The sequence below is a fragment of the Pleurodeles waltl genome, unplaced genomic scaffold (genome assembly GCF_031143425.1).
Source record: "Pleurodeles waltl isolate 20211129_DDA unplaced genomic scaffold, aPleWal1.hap1.20221129 scaffold_86, whole genome shotgun sequence".
Classification (NCBI taxonomy): domain Eukaryota; kingdom Metazoa; phylum Chordata; class Amphibia; order Caudata; family Salamandridae; genus Pleurodeles; species Pleurodeles waltl.
In genome coordinates, this window is record NW_027150400.1 from 1379047 (window position 1) to 1405233 (window position 26187).

Consider the following 26187-nt stretch of genomic DNA (forward strand, 5'->3'; position numbering starts at 1 on the left):
GCACCAGCAATCAATATTTACTTCAAATACCGTTTACAATCTCACACTCATACTACAGAGTACGCCCATTTTTCTTTCATCCACACACCTCCTCCAAATCGAAACATTTATTCATGCCATCAAGTACCTTTCAAAATCTAGCACCCACAATTTGGACCTAAGACTCTTTTTCACAACCATTTCTCCCTTTTCATTTAAACTTCCTGCCTACTTCCTTGAAAAAGGAAAGGTGGAATCAAGGATTTTTCATGAGATAAAAAGGAAAGTACTGCATGATAAAAAAAATGCATTTAAGCTATTTTGTTTTCTCACACTAAGTAAATGAAATGTTGGGGCACACTCTGAAGGAGGAATTGTTTTATAGGAAGGTGAAACCTTTTATCTTTAGATAAAGTGTAAAGTTGTATAATTTACAGACACACTGAGAAAGGAAAACAAGCAGTGACCCGGACGTGCCCACCCACTAATCTCATCAGAGCTTTTCTAGTTCCGAGGTTCTTCCATGACTATCGACAGCAGGTCATGTGTTACACTGCATTGTGGGACTCGTAGTTCTATACACAGCATTGTAAAAGAGGAGTGCAGGTCCCAGCACCTTAAGTAAAAGCCTGCTCATGTAGAGCTGGAGATGCCTGCGTTGACCTGGGAAAGCTAAGAGCTGCCCTCCTATCGGGGCTCTGAGAAGAAGCACTGATCGTCCCTTTAATTGTACTTCTGAATTTTCCTGCTAGTTAAGTGTGTAAGTGCTATTACTGCTGAAGGATGGGATGTCTTATGAGGGTGTGCTAGGTCTTGGAGAGCTGTAAAGTGTGAAGAGTTGTGAGTGCATTTGAGGTGCAGTCAATTTCTTTCTTCATGCTGTGCCTGAAAATGGTGTGTCCTTGCATGTCTGCTTTAATTTTCCTGTAATAGGAAATAGGATCCTGAGTAGCCTGCTGACCAGTTCTTGTTTCTATATTGGGTGGTGGTGGACGACCTGTGCCTGCTCCCTGGTGGTCTAGTGGTTAGGATTCGGTGCTCTCACCGCCGCGGCCCGGGTTCGATTCCCGGTCAGGGAACGCGAAGTTCCTTACACTTTTTACTTCTACACTTACATTTCTTATAGGAAACCTTTCATTTTACACTTTTCATGGATTCAAACACATTAGGAAACCTTTCAATTACATATGCTTCATTACCACTAGTTCTTCTTTAATTGACTTTTCTCACAATATCACACAGCTTTCTCACAGCTCTTTTTTTCACTCCAAATAACATCTGAAAGCACTCCATCTTGCTGTGATCAGCTGAGAGCTCCAGAGCTCCAGAGCTCTTGCTTGTCCACATAGTGACTGCAAGATGTCTCCAGGGGGCACATTTCCCTGCTGCACCAGGAATACCCTTTGTAAGTGTCAGCGCAGTGTGTATAAGATTGGGGTTGCCTCCTTTCTTAGAACCTGAATTTCACAGCTTTTCTCAATATTTTTACCAGCCTGGAATTAAACGTACAGACGAGGTAGTTCAAAAAACACAGCCAGGTGGCAGCCCTACTAAGGAGGAAGTCCTGCCCCAGGACAGCACAGACCAAACCTTCTGCCTTCTGGCTGGACTTAAAATGTCCCTTTAGCCCCTGCCCCATAAGGCCTCTGACGGCGGGCACCTGCCTCAGGTGACTTCGGTCAGAAGGCCACTCCTTACTTCAGGCGCCAGCTGTCCCTTCAGGAGCCTCAGGGGAGGATAGCCTTGGCCGTGCCACACGCTGACCTTGACGGCAAGCGCTCGCATGGATGTCACCTAGGGGTCACCAGGGGTCGCAAGGGGCAAGCCAGATGTCGCAGCGGGCCCCTCCCCCATATGGCCTCTGACAGCGGGCCCCTACCTCAGTTGGCGCCAGTCAGAACGCCACTCCTTCTTTAAGGTGGCAGCTGTCCCTTCAGGAGACCTCAGATAGGATAGCCTGGGCCGAGCCACACACTGACCTTGCTGACCTCGACAGTAGGCACTTACATGGATGTCATTTAGGGTTCTCCAGGGGTTGCATGGGGCAAGCCAGGAGTTGCAGCGGGTCCCTGCCCCATAAGGCCTCTGACAGTGGGCCCCTGCCTCAGGTGACTTCAGTCAGAAGGCCACTCCTTCATTAAGGGAGCAGCTGTCTCTCCCGGAGTCCTCAAATAGGAAAGCCTTGGCCACATCACACACTGACCTCAACGGCATGACAATTTCATGGCGATGCAAAACTGCCACTCAGGGCCGGGTTTAGGGAGGTGCGAGCAGTGCGGCCGCACCGGGTGCTGACCAGGATTGGAGTTGCTGACCTCGGGGGGCGCTGTGTTTAGCAATAACTTACGAAACTTGCGATTTAAAAGCTCATGCTGGAAAGTTCCTTGTGTGTCCAAACTACAGAAAGCAAATAAAATGCCAAGATACCTCTTGTGATTACCGTTCCTGCTAGGGAGAGAGTTGGTGGTTTTGTCCAGAGGCAGCTTTGACTAGATATAAAATAGCGTAGAGGGTTCATGTGCCTGACGCAAAGAACAGAACCATATCTAATGTGGAGAGCTGTCTGGATAGTCAAGCAGCTATCCAGCTCTTTAAAACAAATCTAATCTATGTGAGAGGGGCTATGGATAGATGAGGGGCACATTTGGCAGGTGGCAGTGAGTGAATCCGAGTAGGTGGTGATGGAGTGAAGGGGGTTGGGGGGTGCCAAAAAAGACTGTCTTCCAGCCACCAGGGCTACAGCCGGCCCTGCTGCTAGCAGGCAAAAATCTGGGCTCTCTCTGGCAGGAAGATTAATGAGAAGAGTTGTGTTGCCATTTTGATTGTTGCCTGAAATCTGTAAAGGGAAGGAACTCTGCAGCAGGTTGTATTAAATGTTAAGTTGAGACTAAGCAGAGCGCCCCCCCCCCCTGAGGTGGGTGCCCCCGTGCATGTGAGCGAGCAGTGCGAGTGCAACAGTTGCAGCATCCTTAAGCCAGCTCTGCCCCCCCGTGTGGGTGGGAAGGAAGTGAGAAATGGAAAAACTCAGACGCTTGGCACAGAGAGGGCGGGTTGGACAGAAGAAGGAGCTGCTCAGCACACACAAAAATATCTCTTCCTACTTAGTATAGTGGAGAGTGTCCCTGCCTGGGACCTGGGAGACTGGGGTTCAATTCCCCAACTGGGAAACTGCTTCTTCTATTAAAGGGTTAAACCTACATTTTCAGAGCACCAGCAATCAATATTTTCTTCAAATACCGTTTACAATCTCACACTCATACTACAGAGTACGCCCATTTTTCTTTCATCCACACACCTCCTCCAAATCGAAACATTTATTCATGCCATCAAGTACCTTTCAAAATCTAGCACCCACAATTTGGACCTAAGACTCTTTTTCACAACCATTTCTCCCTTTTCATTTAAACTTCCAGCCTACTTCCTTGAAAAAGGAAAGGTGGAATCAAGGATTTTTCATGAGATAAAAAGGAAAGTACTGCATGATAAAAAAAATGCATTTAAGCTATTTTGTTTTCTCACACTAAGTAAATGAAATGTTGGGGCACACTCTGAAGGAGGAATTGTTTTATAGGAAGGTGAAACCTTTTATCTTTAGATAAAGTGTAAAGTTGTATAATTTACAGACACACTGAGAAAGGAAAACAAGCAGTGACCCGGACGTGCCCACCCACTAATCTCATCAGAGCTTTTCTAGTTCCGAGGTTCTTCCATGACTATCGACAGCAGGTCATGTGTTACACTGCATTGTGGGACTCGTAGTTCTATACACAGCATTGTAAAAGAGGAGTGCAGGTCCCAGCACCTTAAGTAAAAGCCTGCACATGTAGAGCTGGAGATGCCTGCGTTGACCTGGGAAAGCTAAGAGCTGCCCTCCTATCGGGGCTCTGAGAAGAAGCACTGATCGTCCCTTTAATTGTACTTCTGAATTTTCCTGCTAGTTAAGTGTGTAAGTGCTATTACTGCTGAAGGATGGGATGTCTTATGAGGGTGTGCTAGGTCTTGGAGAGCTGTAAAGTGTGAAGAGTTGTGAGTGCATTTGAGGTGCAGTCAATTTCTTTCTTCATGCTGTGCCTGAAAATGGTGTGTCCTTGCATGTCTGCTTTAATTTTCCTGTAATAGGAAATGGGATCCTGAGTAGCCTGCTGACCAGTTCTTGTTTCTATATTGGGTGGTGGTGGATGACCTGTGCCTGCTCCCTGGTGGTCTAGTGGTTAGGATTCGGCACTCTCACCGCCGCGGCCCGGGTTCGATTTCCGGTCAGGGAACTCGAAGTTCCTTACACTTTTTACTTCTACACTTACATTTCTTATAGGAAACCTTTCATTTTACACTTTTCATGGATTCAAACACATTAGGAAACCTTTCAATTACAAATGCTTCATTACCACTAGTTCTTCTTTAATTGACTTTTCTCACAATATCACACAGCTTTCTCACAGCTCTTTTTTTCACTCCAAATAACATCTGAAAGCACTCCATCTTGCTGTGATCAGCTGAGAGCTCCAGAGCTCTTGCTTGTCCACATAGTGACTGCAAGATGTCTCCAGGGGGCACATTTCCCTGCTGCACCAGGAATACCCTTTGTAAGTGTCAGCGCAGTGTGTATAAGATTGGGGTTGCCTCCTTTCTTAGAACCTGAATTTCACAGCTTTTCTCAATATTTTTACCAGCCTGGAATTAAACGTACAGACGAGGTAGTTCAAAAAACACAGCCAGGTGGCAGCCCTACTAAGGAGGAAGTCCTGCCCCAGGACAGCACAGACCAAACCTTCTGCCTTCTGGCTGGACTTAAAATGTCCCTTTAGCCCCTGCCCCATAAGGCCTCTGACGGCGGGCACCTGCCTCAGGTGACTTCGGTCAGAAGGCCACTCCTTACTTCAGGCGCCAGCTGTCCCTTCAGGAGCCTCAGGGGAGGATAGCCTTGGCCGCGCCACACGCTAACCTTCACGGCAAGCGCTCGCATGGATGTCACCTAGGGGTCACCAGGGGTCGCAAGGGGCAAGCCAGATGTGGCAGCGGGCCCCTCCCCCATATGGCCTCTGACAGCGGGCCCCTACCTCAGTTGGCGCCAGTCAGAACGCCACTCCTTCTTTAAGGTGGCAGCTGTCCCTTCAGGAGACCTCAGATAGGATAGCCTGGGCCGAGCCACACACTGACCTTGCTGACCTCGACAGTAGGCACTTACATGGATGTCATTTAGGGTTCTCCAGGGGTTGCATGGGGCAAGCCAGGAGTTGCAGCGGGTCCCTGCCCCATAAGGCCTCTGACAGTGGGCCCCTGCCTCAGGTGACTTCAGTCAGAAGGCCACTCCTTCATTAAGGGAGCAGCTGTCTCTCCCGGAGTCCTCAAATAGGATAGCCTTGGCCACGTCACACACTGACCTCAACGGCATGACAATTTCATGGCGATGCAAAACTGCCACTCAGGGCCGTGTTTAGGGATGTGCGAGCAGTGCGGCCGCACCGGGTGCTGACCAGGATTGGAGTTGCTGACCTCGGGGGGCGCTGTGTTTAGCAATAACTTACGAAACTTGCGATTTAAAAGCTCATGCTGGAAAGTTCCTTGTGTGTCCAAACTACAGAAAGCAAATAAAATGCCAAGATACCTCTTGTGATTACCGTTCCTGCTAGGGAGAGAGTTGGTGGTTTTGTCCAGAGGCAGCTTTGACTAGATATAAAATAGCGTAGAGGGTTCATGTGCCTGACGCAAAGAACAGAACCATATCTAATGTGGACAGCTGTCTGGATAGTCAAGCAGCTATCCAGCTCTTTAAAACAAATCTAATCTATGTGAGAGGGGCTATGGATAGATGAGGGGCACATTTGGCGGGTGGCAGTGAGTGAATCCGAGTAGGTGGTGATGGAGTGAAGGGGGTTGGGGGGTGCCAAAAAAGACTGTCTTCCAGCCACCAGGGCTACAGCCGGCCCTGCTGCTAGCAGGCAAAAATCTGAGCTCTCTCTGGCAGGAAGATTAATGAGAAGAGTTGTGTTGCCATTTTGATTGTTGCCTGAAATCTGTAAAGGGAAGGAACTCTGCAGCAGGTTGTATTAAATGTTAAGTTGAGACTAAGCAGAGCGCCCCCCCCCCCTGAGGTGGGTGCCCCCGTGCATGTGAGCGAGCAGTGCGAGTGCAACAGTTGCAGCATCCTTAAGCCAGCTCTGCCCCCCCGTGTGGGTGGGAAGGAAGTGAGAAATGGAAAAACTCAGACGCTTGGCACAGAGAGGGCGGGTTGGACAGAAGAAGGAGCTGCTCAGCACGCACAAAAATATCTCTTCCTACTTAGTATAGTGGAGAGTGTCCCTGCCTGGGACCTGGGAGACTTGGGTTCAATTCCCCAACTGGGAAACTGCCTCTTCTTTTAAAGGGTTAAACCTACATTTTCAGAGCACCAGCAATCAATATTTACTTCAAATACCGTTTACAATCTCACACTCATACTACAGAGTACGCCCATTTTTCTTTCATCCACACACCTCCTCCAAATCGAAACATTTATTCATGCCATCAAGTACCTTTCAAAATCTAGCACCCACAATTTGGACCTAAGACTCTTTTTCACAACCATTTCTCCCTTTTCATTTAAACTTCCTGCCTACTTCCTTGAAAAAGGAAAGGTGGAATCAAGGATTTTTCATGAGATAAAAAGGAAAGTACTGCATGATAAAAAAAATGCATTTAAGCTATTTTGTTTTCTCACACTAAGTAAATGAAATGTTGGGGCACACTCTGAAGGAGGAATTGTTTTATAGGAAGGTGAAACCTTTTATCTTTAGATAAAGTGTAAAGTTGTATAATTTACAGACACACTGAGAAAGGAAAACAAGCAGTGACCCGGACGTGCCCACCCACTAATCTCATCAGAGCTTTTCTAGTTCCGAGGTTCTTCCATGACTATCGACAGCAGGTCATGTGTTACACTGCATTGTGGGACTCGTAGTTCTATACACAGCATTGTAAAAGAGGAGTGCAGGTCCCAGCACCTTAAGTAAAAGCCTGCACATGTAGAGCTGGAGATGCCTGCGTTGACCTGGGAAAGCTAAGAGCTGCCCTCCTATCGGGGCTCTGAGAAGAAGCACTGATCGTCCCTTTAATTGTACTTCTGAATTTTCCTGCTAGTTAAGTGTGTAAGTGCTATTACTGCTGAAGGATGGGATGTCTTATGAGGGTGTGCTAGGTCTTGGAGAGCTGTAAAGTGTGAAGAGTTGTGAGTGCATTTGAGGTGCAGTCAATTTCTTTCTTCATGCTGTGCCTGAAAATGGTGTGTCCTTGCATGTCTGCTTTAATTTTCCTGTAATAGGAAATGGGATCCTGAGTAGCCTGCTGACCAGTTCTTGTTTCTATATTGGGTGGTGGTGGATGACCTGTGCCTGCTCCCTGGTGGTCTAGTGGTTAGGATTCGGCACTCTCACCGCCGCGGCCCGGGTTCGATTTCCGGTCAGGGAACTCGAAGTTCCTTACACTTTTTACTTCTACACTTACATTTCTTATAGGAAACCTTTCATTTTACACTTTTCATGGATTCAAACACATTAGGAAACCTTTCAATTACAAATGCTTCATTACCACTAGTTCTTCTTTAATTGACTTTTCTCACAATATCACACAGCTTTCTCACAGCTCTTTTTTTCACTCCAAATAACATCTGAAAGCACTCCATCTTGCTGTGATCAGCTGAGAGCTCCAGAGCTCTTGCTTGTCCACATAGTGACTGCAAGATGTCTCCAGGGGGCACATTTCCCTGCTGCACCAGGAATACCCTTTGTAAGTGTCAGCGCAGTGTGTATAAGATTGGGGTTGCCTCCTTTCTTAGAACCTGAATTTCACAGCTTTTCTCAATATTTTTACCAGCCTGGAATTAAACGTACAGACGAGGTAGTTCAAAAAACACAGCCAGGTGGCAGCCCTACTAAGGAGGAAGTCCTGCCCCAGGACAGCACAGACCAAACCTTCTGCCTTCTGGCTGGACTTAAAATGTCCCTTTAGCCCCTGCCCCATAAGGCCTCTGACGGCGGGCACCTGCCTCAGGTGACTTCGGTCAGAAGGCCACTCCTTACTTCAGGCGCCAGCTGTCCCTTCAGGAGCCTCAGGGGAGGATAGCCTTGGCCGGGCCACACGCTGACCTTGACGGCAAGCGCTCGCATGGATGTCACCTAGGGGTCACCAGGGGTCGCAAGGGGCAAGCCAGATGTCGCAGCGGGCCCCTCCCCCATATGGCCTCTGACAGCGGGCCCCTTCCTCAGTTGGCGCCAGTCAGAACGCCACTCCTTCTTTAAGGTGGCAGCTGTCCCTTCAGGAGACCTCAGATAGGATAGCCTGGGCCGAGCCACACACTGACCTTGCTGACCTCGACAGTAGGCACTTACATGGATGTCATTTAGGGTTCTCCAGGGGTTGCATGGGGCAAGCCAGGAGTTGCAGCGGGTCCCTGCCCCATAAGGCCTCTGACAGTGGGCCCCTGCCTCAGGTGACTTCAGTCAGAAGGCCACTCCTTCATTAAGGGAGCAGCTGTCTCTCCCGGAGTCCTCAAATAGGATAGCCTTGGCCACGTCACACACTGACCTCAACGGCATGACAATTTCATGGCGATGCAAAACTGCCACTCAGGGCCGGGTTTAGGGAGGTGCGAGCAGTGCGGCCGCACCGGGTGCTGACCAGGATTGGAGTTGCTGACCTCGGGGGGCGCTGTGTTTAGCAATAACTTACGAAACTTGCGATTTAAAAGCTCATGCTGGAAAGTTCCTTGTGTGTCCAAACTACAGAAAGCAAATAAAATGCCAAGATACCTCTTGTGATTACCGTTCCTGCTAGGGAGAGAGTTGGTGGTTTTGTCCAGAGGCAGCTTTGACTAGATATAAAATAGCGTAGAGGGTTCATGTGCCTGACGCAAAGAACAGAACCATATCTAATGTGGAGAGCTGTCTGGATAGTCAAGCAGCTATCCAGCTCTTTAAAACAAATCTAATCTATGTGAGAGGGGCTATGGATAGATGAGGGGCACATTTGGCGGGTGGCAGTGAGTGAATCCGAGTAGGTGGTGATGGAGTGAAGGGGGTTGGGGGGTGCCAAAAAAGACTGTCTTCCAGCCACCAGGGCTACAGCCGGCCCTGCTGCTAGCAGGCAAAAATCTGAGCTCTCTCTGGCAGGAAGATTAATGAGAAGAGTTGTGTTGCCATTTTGATTGTTGCCTGAAATCTGTAAAGGGAAGGAACTCTGCAGCAGGTTGTATTAAATGTTAAGTTGAGACTAAGCAGAGCGCCCCCCCCCCCCCCTGAGGTGGGTGCCCCCGTGCATGTGAGCGAGCAGTACGAGTGCAACAGTTGCAGCATCCTTAAGCCAGCTCTGCCCCCCCGTGTGGGTGGGAAGGAAGTGAGAAATGGAAAAACTCAGACGCTTGGCACAGAGAGGGCGGGTTGGACAGAAGAAGGAGCTGCTCAGCACACACAAAAATATCTCTTCCTACTTAGTATAGTGGAGAGTGTCCCTGCCTGGGACCTGGGAGACTGGGGTTCAATTCCTCAACTGGGAAACTGCCTCTTCTTTTAAAGGCTTAAACCTACATTTTCAGAGCACCAGCAATCAATATTTACTTCAAATACCGTTTACAATCTCACACTCATACTACAGAGTACGCCCATTTTTCTTTCATCCACACACCTCCTCCAAATCGAAACATTTATTCATGCCATCAAGTACCTTTCAAAATCTAGCACCCACAATTTGGACCTAAGACTCTTTTTCACAACCATTTCTCCCTTTTCATTTAAACTTCCTGCCTACTTCCTTGAAAAAGGAAAGGTGGAATCAAGGATTTTTCATGAGATAAAAAGGAAAGTACTGCATGATAAAAAAAATGCATTTAAGCTATTTTGTTTTCTCACACTAAGTAAATGAAATGTTGGGGCACACTCTGAAGGAGGAATTGTTTTATAGGAAGGTGAAACCTTTTATCTTTAGATAAAGTGTAAAGTTGTATAATTTACAGACACACTGAGAAAGGAAAACAAGCAGTGACCCGGACGTGCCCACCCTCTAATCTCATCAGAGCTTTTCTAGTTCCGAGGTTCTTCCATGACTATCGACAGCAGGTCATGTGTTACACTGCATTGTGGGACTCGTAGTTCTATACACAGCATTGTAAAAGAGGAGTGCAGGTCCCAGCACCTTAAGTAAAAGCCTGCACATGTAGAGCTGGAGATGCCTGCGTTGACCTGGGAAAGCTAAGAGCTGCCCTCCTATCGGGGCTCAGAGAAGAAGCACTGATCGTCCCTTTAATTGTACTTCTGAATTTTCCTGCTAGTTAAGTGTGTAAGTGCTATTACTGCTGAAGGATGGGATGTCTTATGAGGGTGTGCTAGGTCTTGGAGAGCTGTAAAGTGTGAAGAGTTGTGAGTGCATTTGAGGTGCAGTCAATTTCTTTCTTCATGCTGTGCCTGAAAATGGTGTGTCCTTGCATGTCTGCTTTAATTTTCCTGTAATAGGAAATGGGATCCTGAGTAGCCTGCTGACCAGTTCTTGTTTCTATATTGGATGGTGGTGGACGACCTGTCCCTGCTCCCTGGTGGTCTAGTGGTTAGGATTCAGCGCTCTCACCGCCGCGGCCCGGGTTCGATTCCCGGTCAGGGAACACGAAGTTCCTTACACTTTTTACTTCTACACTTACATTTCTTATAGGAAACCTTTCATTTTACACTTTTCATGGATTCAAACACATTAGGAAACCTTTCAATTACAAATGCTTCATTACCACTAGTTCTTCTTTAATTGACTTTTCTCACAATATCACACAGCTTTCTCACAGCTCTTTTTTTCACTCCAAATAACATCTGAAAGCACTCCATCTTGCTGTGATCAGCTGAGAGCTCCAGAGCTCCAGAGCTCTTGCTTGTCCACATAGTGACTGCAAGATGTCTCCAGGGGGCACATTTCCCTGCTGCACCAGGAATACCCTTTGTAAGTGTCAGCGCAGTGTGTATAAGATTGGGGTTGCCTCCTTTCTTAGAACCTGAATTTCACAGCTTTTCTCAATATTTTTACCAGCCTGGAATTAAACGTACAGACGAGGTGGTTCAAAAAACACAGCCAGGTGGCAGCCCTACTAAGGAGGAAGTCCTGCCCCAGGACAGCACAGACCAAACCTTCTGCCTTCTGGCTGGACTTAAAATGTCCCTTTAGCCCCTGCCCCATAAGGCCTCTGACGGCGGGCACCTGCCTCAGGTGACTTCGGTCAGAAGGCCACTCCTTACTTCAGGCGCCAGCTGTCCCTTCAGGAGCCTCAGGGGAGGATAGCCTTGGCCGTGCCACACGCTGACCTTGACGGCAAGCGCTCGCATGGATGTCACCTAGGGGTCACCAGGGGTCGCAAGGGGCAAGCCAGATGTCGCAGAGGGCCCCTCCCCCATATGGCCTCTGACAGCGGGCCCCTACCTCAGTTGGCGCCAGTCAGAACGCCACTCCTTCTTTAAGGTGGCAGCTGTCCCTTCAGGAGACCTCAGATAGGATAGCCTGGGCCGAGCCACACACTGACCTTGCTGACCTCGACAGTAGGCACTTACATGGATGTCATTTAGGGTTCTCCAGGGGTTGCATGGGGCAAGCCAGGAGTTGCAGCGGGTCCCTGCCCCATAAGGCCTCTGACAGTGGGCCCCTGCCTCAGGTGACTTCAGTCAGAAGGCCACTCCTTCATTAAGGGAGCAGCTGTCTCTCCCGGAGTCCTCAAATAGGATAGCCTTGGCCACATCACACTGACCTCAACGGCATGACAATTTCATGGCAATGCAAAACTGCCACTCAGGGCCGGGTTTAGGGAGGTGCGAGCAGTGCGGCCGCACCGGGTGCTGACCAGGATTGGAGTTGCTGACCTCGGGGGGCGCTGTGTTTAGCAATAACTTACGAAACTTGCGATTTAAAAGCTCATGCTGGAAAGTTCCTTGTGTGTCCAAACTACAGAAAGCAAATAAAATGCCAAGATACCTCTTGTGATTACCGTTCCTGCTAGGGAGAGAGTTGGTGGTTTTGTCCAGAGGCAGCTTTGACTAGATATAAAATAGCGTAGAGGGTTCATGTGCCTGACGCAAAGAACAGAACCATATCTAATGTGGAGAGCTGTCTGGATAGTCAAGCAGCTATCCAGCTCTTTAAAACAAATCTAATCTATGTGAGAGGGGCTATGGATAGATGAGGGGCACATTTGGCAGGTGGCAGTGAGTGAATCCGAGTAGGTGGTGATGGAGTGAAGGGGGTTGGGGGGTGCCAAAAAAGACTGTCTTCCAGCCACCAGGGCTACAGCCGGCCCTGCTGCTAGCAGGCAAAAATCTGGGCTCTCTCTGGCAGGAAGATTAATGAGAAGAGTTGTGTTGCCATTTTGATTGTTGCCTGAAATCTGTAAAGGGAAGGAACTCTGCAGCAGGTTGTATTAAATGTTAAGTTGAGACTAAGCAGAGCGCCCCCCCCCCCTGAGGTGGGTGCCCCCGTGCATGTGAGCGAGCAGTGCGAGTGCAACAGTTGCAGCATCCTTTAGCCAGCTCTGCCCCCCGTGTGGGTGGGAAGGAAGTGAGAAATGGAAAAACTCAGACGCTTGGCACAGAGAGGGCGGGTTTGACAGAAGAAGGAGCTGCTCAGCACACACAAAAATATCTCTTCCTACTTAGTATAGTGGAGAGTGTCCCTGCCTGGGACCTGGGAGACTGGGGTTCAATTCCCCAACTGGGAAACTGCCTCTTCTTTTAAAGGCTTAAACCTACATTTTCAGAGCACCATCAATCAATATTTACTTCAAATACCGTTTACAATCTCACACTCATACTACAGAGTACGCCCATTTTTCTTTCATCCACACACCTCCTCCAAATCGAAACATTTATTCATGCCATCAAGTACCTTTCAAAATCTAGCACCCACAATTTGGACCTAAGACTCTTTTTCACAACCATTTCTCCCTTTTCATTTAAACTTCCTGCCTACTTCCTTGAAAAAGGAAAGGTGGAATCAAGGATTTTTCATGAGATAAAAAGGAAAGTACTGCATGATAAAAAAAATGCATTTAAGCTATTTTGTTTTCTCACACTAAGTAAATGAAATGTTGGGGCACACTCTGAAGGAGGAATTGTTTTATAGGAAGGTGAAACCTTTTATCTTTAGATAAAGTGTAAAGTTGTATAATTTACAGACACACTGAGAAAGGAAAACAAGCAGTGACCCGGACGTGCCCACCCACTAATCTCATCAGAGCTTTTCTAGTTCCGAGGTTCTTCCATGACTATCGACAGCAGGTCATGTGTTACACTGCATTGTGGGACTCGTAGTTCTATACACAGCATTGTAAAAGAGGAGTGCAGGTCCCAGCACCTTAAGTAAAAGCCTGCTCATGTAGAGCTGGAGATGCCTGCGTTGACCTGGGAAAGCTAAGAGCTGCCCTCCTATCGGGGCTCTGAGAAGAAGCACTGATCGTCCCTTTAATTGTACTTCTGAATTTTCCTGCTAGTTAAGTGTGTAAGTGCTATTACTGCTGAAGGATGGGATGTCTTATGAGGGTGTGCTAGGTCGTGGAGAGCTGTAAAGTGTGAAGAGTTGTGAGTGCATTTGAGGTGCAGTCAATTTCTTTCTTCATGCTGTGCCTGAAAATGGTGTGTCCTTGCATGTCTGCTTTAATTTTCCTGTAATAGGAAATGGGATCCTGAGTAGCCTGCTGACCAGTTCTTGTTTCTATATTGGGTGGTGGTGGACGACCTGTGCCTGCTCCCTGGTGGTCTAGTGGTTAGGATTCGGCGCTCTCACCGCCGCGGCCCGGGTTCTATTCCCGGTCAGGGAACGCGAAGTTCCTTACACTTTTTACTTCTACACTTACATTTCTTATAGGAAACCTTTCATTTTACACTTTTCATGGATTCAAACACATTAGGAAACCTTTCAATTACAAATGCTTCATTACCACTAGTTCTTCTTTAATTGACTTTTCTCACAATATCACACAGCTTTCTCACAGCTCTTTTTTTCACTCCAAATAACATCTGAAAGCACTCCATCTTGCTGTGATCAGCTGAGAGCTCCAGAGCTCCAGAGCTCTTGCTTGTCCACATAGTGACTGCAAGATGTCTCCAGGGGGCACATTTCCCTGCTGCACCAGGAATACCCTTTGTAAGTGTCAGCGCAGTGTGTATAAGATTGGGGTTGCCTCCTTTCTTAGAACCTGAATTTCACAGCTTTTCTCAATATTTTTACCAGCCTGGAATTAAACGTACAGACGAGGTAGTTCAAAAAACACAGCCAGGTGGCAGCCCTACTAAGGAGGAAGTCCTGCCCCAGGACAGCACAGACCAAACCTTCTGCCTTCTGGCTGGACTTAAAATGTCCCTTTAGCCCCTGCCCCATAAGGCCTCTGACGGCGGGCACCTGCCTCAGGTGACTTCGGTCAGAAGGCCACTCCTTACTTCAGGCGCCAGCTGTCCCTTCAGGAGCCTCAGGGGAGGATAGCCTTGGCCGTGCCACACGCTGACCTTGACGGCAAGCGCTCGCATGGATGTCACCTAGGGGTCACCAGGGGTCGCAAGGGGCAAGCCAGATGTCGCAGCGGGCCCCTCCCCCATATGGCCTCTGACAGCGGGCCCCTACCTCAGTTGGCGCCAGTCAGAACGCCACTCCTTCTTTAAGGTGGCAGCTGTCCCTTCAGGAGACCTCAGATAGGATAGCCTGGGCCGAGCCACACACTGACCTTGCTGACCTCGACAGTAGGCACTTACATGGATGTCATTTAGGGTTCTCCAGGGGTTGCATGGGGCAAGCCAGGAGTTGCAGCGGGTCCCTGCCCCATAAGGCCTCTGACAGTGGGCCCCTGCCTCAGGTGACTTCAGTCAGAAGGCCACTCCTTCATTAAGGGAGCAGCTGTCTCTCCCGGAGTCCTCAAATAGGAAAGCCTTGGCCACATCACACACTGACCTCAACGGCATGACAATTTCATGGCGATGCAAAACTGCCACTCAGGGCCGGGTTTAGGGAGGTGCGAGCAGTGCGGCCGCACCGGGTGCTGACCAGGATTGGAGTTGCTGACCTCGGGGGGCGCTGTGTTTAGCAATAACTTACGAAACTTGCGATTTAAAAGCTCATGCTGGAAAGTTCCTTGTGTGTCCAAACTACAGAAAGCAAATAAAATGCCAAGATACCTCTTGTGATTACCGTTCCTGCTAGGGAGAGAGTTGGTGGTTTTGTCCAGAGGCACCTTTGACTAGATATAAAATAGCGTAGAGGGTTCATGTGCCTGACGCAAAGAACAGAACCATATCTAATGTGGAGAGCTGTCTGGATAGTCAAGCAGCTATCCAGCTCTTTAAAACAAATCTAATCTATGTGAGAGGGGCTATGGATAGATGAGGGGCACATTTGGCGGGTGGCAGTGAGTGAATCCGAGTAGGTGGTGATGGAGTGAAGGGGGTTGGGGGGGTGCCAAAAAAGACTGTCTTCCAGCCACCAGGGCTACAGCCGGCCCTGCTGCTAGCAGGCAAAAATCTGGGCTCTCTCTGGCAGGAAGATTAATGAGAAGAGTTGTGTTGCCATTTTGATTGTTGCCTGAAATCTGTAAAGGGAAGGAACTCTGCAGCAGGTTGTATTAAATGTTAAGTTGAGACTAAGCAGAGCGCCCCCCCCCCCCTGAGGTGGGTGCCCCCGTGCATGTGAGCGAGCAGTGCGAGTGCAACAGTTGCAGCATCCTTTAGCCAGCTCTGCCCCCCGTGTGGGTGGGAAGGAAGTGAGAAATGGAAAAACTCAGACGCTTGGCACAGAGAGGGCGGGTTTGACAGAAGAAGGAGCTGCTCAGCACACACAAAAATATCTCTTCCTACTTAGTATAGTGGAGAGTGTCCCTGCCTGGGACCTGGGAGACTGGGGTTCAATTCCCCAACTGGGAAACTGCCTCTTCTTTTAAAGGCTTAAACCTACATTTTCAGAGCACCATCAATCAATATTTACTTCAAATACCGTTTACAATCTCACACTCATACTACAGAGTACGCCCATTTTTCTTTCATCCACACACCTCCTCCAAATCGAAACATTTATTCATGCCATCAAGTACCTTTCAAAATCTAGCACCCACAATTTGGACCTAAGACTCTTTTTCACAACCATTTCTCCCTTTTCATTTAAACTTCCTGCCTACTTCCTTGAAAAAGGAAAGGTGGAATCAAGGATTTTTCATGAGATAAAAAGGAAAGTACTGCATGATAAAAAAAATGCATTTAAGCTATTTTGTTTTCTCACACTAAGTAAATGAAATGTTGGGGCACACTCTGAAGGAGGAATTGTTTTATAGGAAGGTGAAACCTTTTATCTTTAGATAAAGTGTAAAGTTGTATAATTTACAGACACACTGAGAAAGGAAAACAAGCAGTGACCCGGACGTGCCCACCCACTAATCTCATCAGAGCTTTTCTAGTTCCGAGGTTCTTCCATGACTATCGACAGCAGGTCATGTGTTACACTGCATTGTGGGACTCGTAGTTCTATACACAGCATTGTAAAAGAGGAGTGCAGGTCCCAGCACCTTAAGTAAAAGCCTGCACATGTAGAGCTGGAGATGCCTGCGTTGACCTGGGAAAGCTAAGAGCTGCCCTCCTATCGGGGCTCTGAGAAGAAGCACTGATCGTCCCTTTAATTGTACTTCTGAATTTTCCTGCTAGTTAAGTGTGTAAGTGCTATTACTGCTGAAGGATGGGATGTCTTATGAGGGTGTGCTAGGTCTTGGAGAGCTGTAAAGTGTGAAGAGTTGTGAGTGCATTTGAGGTGCAGTCAATTTCTTTCTTCATGCTGTGCCTGAAAATGGTGTGTCCTTGCATGTCTGCTTTAATTTTCCTGTAATAGGAAATGGGATCCTGAGTAGCCTGCTGACCAGTTCTTGTTTCTATATTGGGTGGTGGTGGATGACCTGTGCCTGCTCCCTGGTGGTCTAGTGGTTAGGATTCGGTGCTCTCACCGCCGCGGCCCGGGTTCGATTCCTGGTCAGGGAACTCGAAGTTCCTTACACTTTTTACTTCTACACTTACATTTCATATAGGAAACCTTTCATTTTACACTTTTCATGGATTCAAACACATTAGGAAACCTTTCAATTACAAATGCTTCATTACCACTAGTTATTCTTTAATTGACTTTTCTCACAATATCACACAGCTTTCTCACAGCTCTTTTTTTCACTCCAAATAACATCTGAAAGCACTCCATCTTGCTGTGATCAGCTGAGAGCTCCAGAGCTCCAGAGCTCTTGCTTGTCCACATAGTGACTGCAAGATGTCTCCAGGGGGCACATTTCCCTGCTGCACCAGGAATACCCTTTGTAAGTGTCAGCGCAGTGTGTATAAGATTGGGGTTGCCTCCTTTCTTAGAACCTGAATTTCACAGCTTTTCTCAATATTTTTACCAGCCTGGAATTAAACGTACAGACGAGGTAGTTCAAAAAACACAGCCAGGTGGCAGCCCTACTAAGGAGGAAGTCCTGCCCCAGGACAGCACAGACCAAACCTTCTGCCTTCTGGCTGGACTTAAAATGTCCCTTTAGCCCCTGCCCCATAAGGCCTCTGACGGCGGGCACCTGCCTCAGGTGACTTCGGTCAGAAGGCCACTCCTTACTTCAGGCGCCAGCTGTCCCTTCAGGAGCCTCAGGGGAGGATAGCCTTGGCCGCGCCACACGCTAACCTTCACGGCAAGCGCTCGCATGGATGTCACCTAGGGGTCACCAGGGGTCGCAAGGGGCAAGCCAGATGTCGCAGCGGGCCCCTCCCCCATATGGCCTCTGACAGCGGGCCCCTACCTCAGTTGGCGCCAGTCAGAACGCCACTCCTTCTTTAAGGTGGCAGCTGTCCCTTCAGGAGACCTCAGATAGGATAGCCTGGGCCGAGCCACACACTGACCTTGCTGACCTCGACAGTAGGCACTTACATGGATGTCATTTAGGGTTCTCCAGGGGTTGCATGGGGCAAGCCAGGAGTTGCAGCGGGTCCCTGCCCCATAAGGCCTCTGACAGTGGGCCCCTGCCTCAGGTGACTTCAGTCAGAAGGCCACTCCTTCATTAAGGGAGCAGCTGTCTCTCCCGGAGTCCTCAAATAGGATAGCCTTGGCCACGTCACACACTGACCTCAACGGCATGACAATTTCATGGCGATGCAAAACTGCCACTCAGGGCCGGGTTTAGGGAGGTGCGAGCAGTGCGGCCGCACCGGGTGCTGACCAGGATTGGAGTTGCTGACCTCGGGGGGCGCTGTGTTTAGCAATAACTTACGAAACTTGCGATTTAAAAGCTCATGCTGGAAAGTTCCTTGTGTGTCCAAACTACAGAAAGCAAATAAAATGCCAAGATACCTCTTGTGATTACCGTTCCTGCTAGGGAGAGAGTTGGTGGTTTTGTCCAGAGGCAGCTTTGACTAGATATAAAATAGCGTAGAGGGTTCATGTGCCTGACGCAAAGAACAGAACCATATCTAATGTGGACAGCTGTCTGGATAGTCAAGCAGCTATCCAGCTCTTTAAAACAAATCTAATCTATGTGAGAGGGGCTATGGATAGATGAGGGGCACATTTGGCGGGTGGCAGTGAGTGAATCCGAGTAGGTGGTGATGGAGTGAAGGGGGTTGGGGGGTGCCAAAAAAGACTGTCTTCCAGCCACCAGGGCTACAGCCGGCCCTGCTGCTAGCAGGCAAAAATCTGAGCTCTCTCTGGCAGGAAGATTAATGAGAAGAGTTGTGTTGCCATTTTGATTGTTGCCTGAAATCTGTAAAGGGAAGGAACTCTGCAGCAGGTTGTATTAAATGTTAAGTTGAGACTAAGCAGAGCGCCCCCCCCCCCTGAGGTGGGTGCCCCCGTGCATGTGAGCGAGCAGTGCGAGTGCAACAGTTGCAGCATCCTTAAGCCAGCTCTGCCCCCCCGTGTGGGTGGGAAGGAAGTGAGAAATGGAAAAACTCAGACGCTTGGCACAGAGAGGGCGGGTTGGACAGAACAAGGAGCTGCTCAGCACGCACAAAAATATCTCTTCCTACTTAGTATAGTGGAGAGTGGCCCTGCCTGGGACCTGGGAGACTGGGGTTCAATTCCCCAACTGGAAAACTGCCTCTTCTTTTAAAGGGTTAAACCTACATTTTCAGAGCACCAGCAATCAATATTTACTTCAAATACCGTTTACAATCTCACACTCATACTACAGAGTACGCCCATTTTTCTTTCATCCACACACCTCCTCCAAATCGAAACATTTATTCATGCCATCAAGTACCTTTCAAAATCTAGCACCCACAATTTGGACCTAAGACTCTTTTTCACAACCATTTCTCCCTTTTCATTTAAACTTCCTGCCTACTTCCTTGAAAAAGGAAAGGTGGAATCAAGGATTTTTCATGAGATAAAAAGGAAAGTACTGCATGATAAAAAAAATGCATTTAAGCTATTTTGTTTTCTCACACTAAGTAAATGAAATGTTGGGGCACACTCTGAAGGAGGAATTGTTTTATAGGAAGGTGAAACCTTTTATCTTTAGATAAAGTGTGAAGTTGTATAATTTACAGACACACTGAGAAAGGAAAACAAGCAGTGACCCGGATGTGCCCACCCACTAATCTCATCAGAGCTTTTCTAGTTCCGAGGTTCTTCCATGACTATCGACAGCAGGTCATGTGTTACACTGCATTGTGGGACTCGTAGTTCTATACACAGCATTGTAAAAGAGGAGTGCAGGTCCCAGCACCTTAAGTAAAAGCCTGCACATGTAGAGCTGGAGATGCCTGCGTTGACCTGGGAAAGCTAAGAGCTGCCCTCCTATCGGGGCTCTGAGAAGAAGCACTGATCGTCCCTTTAATTGTACTTCTGAATTTTCCTGCTAGTTAAGTGTGTAAGTGCTATTACTGCTGAAGGATGGGATGTCTTATGAGGGTGTGCTAGGTCTTGGAGAGCTGTAAAGTGTGAAGAGTTGTGAGTGCATTTGAGGTGCAGTCAATTTCTTTCTTCATGCTGTGCCTGAAAATGGTGAGTCCTTGCATGTCTGCTTTAATTTTCCTGTAATAGGAAATGGGATCCTGAGTAGCCTGCTGACCAGTTCTTGTTTCTATATTGGGTGGTGGTGGACAACCTGTGCCTGCTCCCTGGTGGTCTAGTGGTTAGGATTCGGCGCTCTCACCGCCGCGTCCCGGGTTCGATTCCCGGTCAGGGAACGCGAAGTTCCTTACACTTTTTACTTCTACACTTACATTTCTTATAGGAAACCTTGCATTTTACACTTTTCATGGATTCAAACACATTAGGAAACCTTTCAATTACAAATGCTTCATTACCACTAGTTCTTCTTTAATTGACTTTTCTCACAATATCACACAGCTTTCTCACAGCTCTTTTTTTCACTCCAAATAACATCTGAAAGCACTCCATCTTGCTGTGATCAGCTGAGAGCTCCAGAGCTCCAGAGCTCTTGCTTGTCCACATAGTGACTGCAAGATGTCTCCAGGGGGCACATTTCCCTGCTGCACCAGGAATACCCTTTGTAAGTGTCAGCGCAGTGTGTATAAGATTGGGGTTGCCTCCTTTCTTAGAACCTGAATTTCACAGCTTTTCTCAATATTTTTACCAGCCTGGAATTAAACGTACAGACGAGGTGGTTCAAAAAACACAGCCAGGTGGCAGCCCTACTAAAGAGGAAGTCCTGCCCCAGGACAGCACAGACCAAACCTTCTGCCTTCTGGCTGGACTTAAAATGTCCCTTTAGCCCCTGCCCCATAAGGCCTCTGACGGCGGGCACCTGCCTCAGGTGACTTCGGTCAGAAGGCCACTCCTTACTTCAGGCGCCAGCTGTCCCTTCAGGAGCCTCAGGGGAGGATAGCCTTGGCCGTGCCACACGCTGACCTTGACGGCAAGCGCTCGCATGGATGTCACCTAGGGGTCACCAGGGGTCGCAAGGGGCAAGCCAGATGTCGCAGCGGGCCCCTCCCCCATATGGCCTCTGACAGCGGGCCCCTACCTCAGTTGGCGCCAGTCAGAACGCCACTCCTTCTTTAAGGTGGCAGCTGTCCCTTCAGGAGACCTCAGATAGGATAGCCTGGGCCGAGCCACACACTGACCTTGCTGACCTCGACAGTAGGCACTTACATGGATGTCATTTAGGGTTCTCCAGGGGTTGCATGGGGCAAGCCAGGAGTTGCAGCGTGTCCCTGCCCCATAAGGCCTCTGACAGTGGGCCCCTGCCTCAGGTGACTTCAGTCAGAAGGCCACTCCTTCATTAAGGGAGCAGCTGTCTCTCCCGGAGTCCTCAAATAGGATAGCCTTGGCCACATCACACACTGACCTCAACGGCATGACAATTTCATGGCGATGCAAAACTGCCACTCAGGGCCGGGTTTAGGGAGGTGCGAGCAGTGCGGCCGCACCGGGTGCTGACCAGGATTGGAGTTGCTGACCTCGGGGGGCGCTGTGTTTAGCAATAACTTACGAAACTTGCGATTTAAAAGCTCATGCTGGAAAGTTCCTTGTGTGTCCAAACTACAGAAAGCAAATAAAATGCCAAGATACCTCTTGTGATTACCGTTCCTGCTAGGGAGAGAGTTGGTGGTTTTGTCCAGAGGCAGCTTTGACTAGATATAAAATAGCGTAGAGGGTTCATGTGCCTGACGCAAAGAACAGAACCATATCTAATGTGGAGAGCTGTCTGGATAGTCAAGCAGCTATCCAGCTCTTTAAAACAAATCTAATCTATGTGAGAGGGGCTATGGATAGATGAGGGGCACATTTGGCAGGTGGCAGTGAGTGAATCCGAGTAGGTGGTGATGGAGTGAAGGGGGTTGGGGGGTGCCAAAAAAGACTGTCTTCCAGCCACCAGGGCTACAGCCGGCCCTGCTGCTAGCAGGCAAAAATCTGGGCTCTCTCTGGCAGGAAGATTAATGAGAAGAGTTGTGTTGCCATTTTGATTGTTGCCTGAAATCTGTAAAGGGAAGGAACTCTGCAGCAGGTTGTATTAAATGTTAAGTTGAGACTAAGCAGATCGCCCCCCCCCTCCCCCCTGAGGTGGGTGCCCCCGTGCATGTGAGCGAGCAGTGCGAGTGCAACAGTTGCAGCATCCTTAAGCCAGCTCTGCCCCCCCGTGTGGCTGGGAAGGAAGTGAGAAATGGAAAAACTCAGACGCTTGGCACAGAGAGGGCGGGTTGGACAGAAGAAGGAGCTGCTCAGCACACACAAAAATATCTCTTCCTACTTAGTATAGTGGAGAGTGTCCCTGCCTGGGACCTGGGAGACTGGGGTTCAATTCCCCAACTGGGAAACTGCCTCTTCTTTTAAAGGGTTAAACCTACATTTTCAGAGCACCATCAATCAATATTTACTTCAAATACCGTTTACAATCTCACACTCATACTACAGAGTACGCCCATTTTTCTTTCATCCACACACCTCCTCCAAATCGAAACATTTATTCATGCCATCAAGTACCTTTCAAAATCTAGCACCCACAATTTGGACCTAAGACTCTTTTTCACAACCATTTCTCCCTTTTCATTTAAACTTCCTGCCTACTTCCTTGAAAAAGGAAAGGTGGAATCAAGGATTTTTCATGAGATAAAAAGGAAAGTACTGCATGATAAAAAAAATGCATTTAAGCTATTTTGTTTTCTCACACTAAGTAAATGAAATGTTGGGGCACACTCTGAAGGAGGAATTGTTTTATAGGAAGGTGAAACCTTTTATCTTTAGATAAAGTGTAAAGTTGTATAATTTACAGACACACTGAGAAAGGAAAACAAGCAGTGACCCGGACGTGCCCACCCACTAATCTCATCAGAGCTTTTCTAGTTCCGAGGTTCTTCCATGACTATCGACAGCAGGTCATGTGTTACACTGCATTGTGGGACTCGTAGTTCTATACACAGCATTGTAAAAGAGGAGTGCAGGTCCCAGCACCTTAAGTAAAAGCCTGCTCATGTAGAGCTGGAGATGCCTGCGTTGACCTGGGAAAGCTAAGAGCTGCCCTCCTATCGGGGCTCTGAGAAGAAGCACTGATCGTCCCTTTAATTGTACTTCTGAATTTTCCTGCTAGTTAAGTGTGTAAGTGCTATTACTGCTGAAGGATGGGATGTCTTATGAGGGTGTGCTAGGTCTTGGAGAGCTGTAAAGTGTGAAGAGTTGTGAGTGCATTTGAGGTGCAGTCAATTTCTTTCTTCATGCTGTGCCTGAAAATGGTGTGTCCTTGCATGTCTGCTTTAATTTTCCTGTAATAGGAAATAGGATCCTGAGTAGCCTGCTGACCAGTTCTTGTTTCTATATTGGGTGGTGGTGGACGACCTGTGCCTGCTCCCTGGTGGTCTAGTGGTTAGGATTCGGTGCTCTCACCGCCGCGGCCCGGGTTCGATTCCCGGTCAGGGAACGCGAAGTTCCTTACACTTTTTACTTCTACACTTACATTTCTTATAGGAAACCTTTCATTTTACACTTTTCATGGATTCAAACACATTAGGAAACCTTTCAATTACATATGCTTCATTACCACTAGTTCTTCTTTAATTGACTTTTCTCACAATATCACACAGCTTTCTCACAGCTCTTTTTTTCACTCCAAATAACATCTGAAAGCACTCCATCTTGCTGTGATCAGCTGAGAGCTCCAGAGCTCCAGAGCTCTTGCTTGTCCACATAGTGACTGCAAGATGTCTCCAGGGGGCACATTTCCCTGCTGCACCAGGAATACCCTTTGTAAGTGTCAGCGCAGTGTGTATAAGATTGGGGTTGCCTCCTTTCTTAGAACCTGAATTTCACAGCTTTTCTCAATATTTTTACCAGCCTGGAATTAAACGTACAGACGAGGTAGTTCAAAAAACACAGCCAGGTGGCAGCCCTACTAAGGAGGAAGTCCTGCCCCAGGACAGCACAGACCAAACCTTCTGCCTTCTGGCTGGACTTAAAATGTCCCTTTAGCCCCTGCCCCATAAGGCCTCTGACGGCGGGCACCTGCCTCAGGTGACTTCGGTCAGAAGGCCACTCCTTACTTCAGGCGCCAGCTGTCCCTTCAGGAGCCTCAGGGGAGGATAGCCTTGGCCGTGCCACACGCTGACCTTGACGGCAAGCGCTCGCATGGATGTCACCTAGGGGTCACCAGGGGTCGCAAGGGGCAAGCCAGATGTCGCAGCGGGCCCCTCCCCCATATGGCCTCTGACAGCGGGCCCCTACCTCAGTTGGCGCCAGTCAGAACGCCACTCCTTCTTTAAGGTGGCAGCTGTCCCTTCAGGAGACCTCAGATAGGATAGCCTGGGCCGAGCCACACACTGACCTTGCTGACCTCGACAGTAGGCACTTACATGGATGTCATTTAGGGTTCTCCAGGGGTTGCATGGGGCAAGCCAGGAGTTGCAGCGGGTCCCTGCCCCATAAGGCCTCTGACAGTGGGCCCCTGCCTCAGGTGACTTCAGTCAGAAGGCCACTCCTTCATTAAGGGAGCAGCTGTCTCTCCCGGAGTCCTCAAATAGGAAAGCCTTGGCCACATCACACACTGACCTCAACGGCATGACAATTTCATGGCGATGCAAAACTGCCACTCAGGGCCGGGTTTAGGGAGGTGCGAGCAGTGCGGCCGCACCGGGTGCTGACCAGGATTGGAGTTGCTGACCTCGGGGGGCGCTGTGTTTAGCAATAACTTACGAAACTTGCGATTTAAAAGCTCATGCTGGAAAGTTCCTTGTGTGTCCAAACTACAGAAAGCAAATAAAATGCCAAGATACCTCTTGTGATTACCGTTCCTGCTAGGGAGAGAGTTGGTGGTTTTGTCCAGAGGCAGCTTTGACTAGATATAAAATAGCGTAGAGGGTTCATGTGCCTGACGCAAAGAACAGAACCATATCTAATGTGGAGAGCTGTCTGGATAGTCAAGCAGCTATCCAGCTCTTTAAAACAAATCTAATCTATGTGAGAGGGGCTATGGATAGATGAGGGGCACATTTGGCAGGTGGCAGTGAGTGAATCCGAGTAGGTGGTGATGGAGTGAAGGGGGTTGGGGGGTGCCAAAAAAGACTGTCTTCCAGCCACCAGGGCTACAGCCGGCCCTGCTGCTAGCAGGCAAAAATCTGGGCTCTCTCTGGCAGGAAGATTAATGAGAAGAGTTGTGTTGCCATTTTGATTGTTGCCTGAAATCTGTAAAGGGAAGGAACTCTGCAGCAGGTTGTATTAAATGTTAAGTTGAGACTAAGCAGAGCGCCCCCCCCCCTGAGGTGGGTGCCCCCGTGCATGTGAGCGAGCAGTGCGAGTGCAACAGTTGCAGCATCCTTAAGCCAGCTCTGCCCCCCCGTGTGGGTGGGAAGGAAGTGAGAAATGGAAAAACTCAGACGCTTGGCACAGAGAGGGCGGGTTGGACAGAAGAAGGAGCTGCTCAGCACACACAAAAATATCTCTTCCTACTTAGTATAGTGGAGAGTGTCCCTGCCTGGGACCTGGGAGACTGGGGTTCAATTCCCCAACTGGGAAACTGCTTCTTCTATTAAAGGGTTAAACCTACATTTTCAGAGCACCATCAATCAATATTTTCTTCAAATACCGTTTACAATCTCACACTCATACTACAGAGTACGCCCATTTTTCTTTCATCCACACACCTCCTCCAAATCGAAACATTTATTCATGCCATCAAGTACCTTTCAAAATCTAGCACCCACAATTTGGACCTAAGACTCTTTTTCACAACCATTTCTCCCTTTTCATTTAAACTTCCAGCCTACTTCCTTGAAAAAGGAAAGGTGGAATCAAGGATTTTTCATGAGATAAAAAGGAAAGTACTGCATGATAAAAAAAATGCATTTAAGCTATTTTGTTTTCTCACACTAAGTAAATGAAATGTTGGGGCACACTCTGAAGGAGGAATTGTTTTATAGGAAGGTGAAACCTTTTATCTTTAGATAAAGTGTAAAGTTGTATAATTTACAGACACACTGAGAAAGGAAAACAAGCAGTGACCCGGACGTGCCCACCCACTAATCTCATCAGAGCTTTTCTAGTTCCGAGGTTCTTCCATGACTATCGACAGCAGGTCATGTGTTACACTGCATTGTGGGACTCGTAGTTCTATACACAGCATTGTAAAAGAGGAGTGCAGGTCCCAGCACCTTAAGTAAAAGCCTGCACATGTAGAGCTGGAGATGCCTGCGTTGACCTGGGAAAGCTAAGAGCTGCCCTCCTATCGGGGCTCTGAGAAGAAGCACTGATCGTCCCTTTAATTGT

At 48.4% G+C, this 26187-nt stretch overlaps 8 non-coding genes across 8 annotated transcripts; all 8 read left to right on the plus strand.

Annotated features, from left to right (window-relative positions):
• The first annotated feature begins 986 nt into the window (after positions 1–986).
• TRNAE-CUC (transfer RNA glutamic acid (anticodon CUC)) lies at positions 987–1058 on the plus strand. Its single transcript has one exon. It is a non-coding gene; the product is annotated as a tRNA-Glu (tRNA).
• A 3114-nt stretch (positions 1059–4172) lies between these two features.
• TRNAE-CUC (transfer RNA glutamic acid (anticodon CUC)) lies at positions 4173–4244 on the plus strand. Its single transcript has one exon. It is a non-coding gene; the product is annotated as a tRNA-Glu (tRNA).
• A 3106-nt stretch (positions 4245–7350) lies between these two features.
• On the plus strand, positions 7351–7422 carry TRNAE-CUC (transfer RNA glutamic acid (anticodon CUC)). Its single transcript has one exon. It is a non-coding gene; the product is annotated as a tRNA-Glu (tRNA).
• Positions 7423–10531: 3109 nt separating this feature from the next.
• TRNAE-CUC (transfer RNA glutamic acid (anticodon CUC)) lies at positions 10532–10603 on the plus strand. Its single transcript has one exon. It is a non-coding gene; the product is annotated as a tRNA-Glu (tRNA).
• A 3111-nt stretch (positions 10604–13714) lies between these two features.
• On the plus strand, positions 13715–13786 carry TRNAE-CUC (transfer RNA glutamic acid (anticodon CUC)). The gene has a single exon. It is a non-coding gene; the product is annotated as a tRNA-Glu (tRNA).
• Positions 13787–16901: 3115 nt separating this feature from the next.
• Positions 16902–16973, plus strand: TRNAE-CUC (transfer RNA glutamic acid (anticodon CUC)). Its single transcript has one exon. It is a non-coding gene; the product is annotated as a tRNA-Glu (tRNA).
• Positions 16974–20087: 3114 nt separating this feature from the next.
• On the plus strand, positions 20088–20159 carry TRNAE-CUC (transfer RNA glutamic acid (anticodon CUC)). Its single transcript has one exon. It is a non-coding gene; the product is annotated as a tRNA-Glu (tRNA).
• A 3119-nt stretch (positions 20160–23278) lies between these two features.
• On the plus strand, positions 23279–23350 carry TRNAE-CUC (transfer RNA glutamic acid (anticodon CUC)). Its single transcript has one exon. It is a non-coding gene; the product is annotated as a tRNA-Glu (tRNA).
• The last annotated feature ends 2837 nt before the right edge of the window (positions 23351–26187 follow it).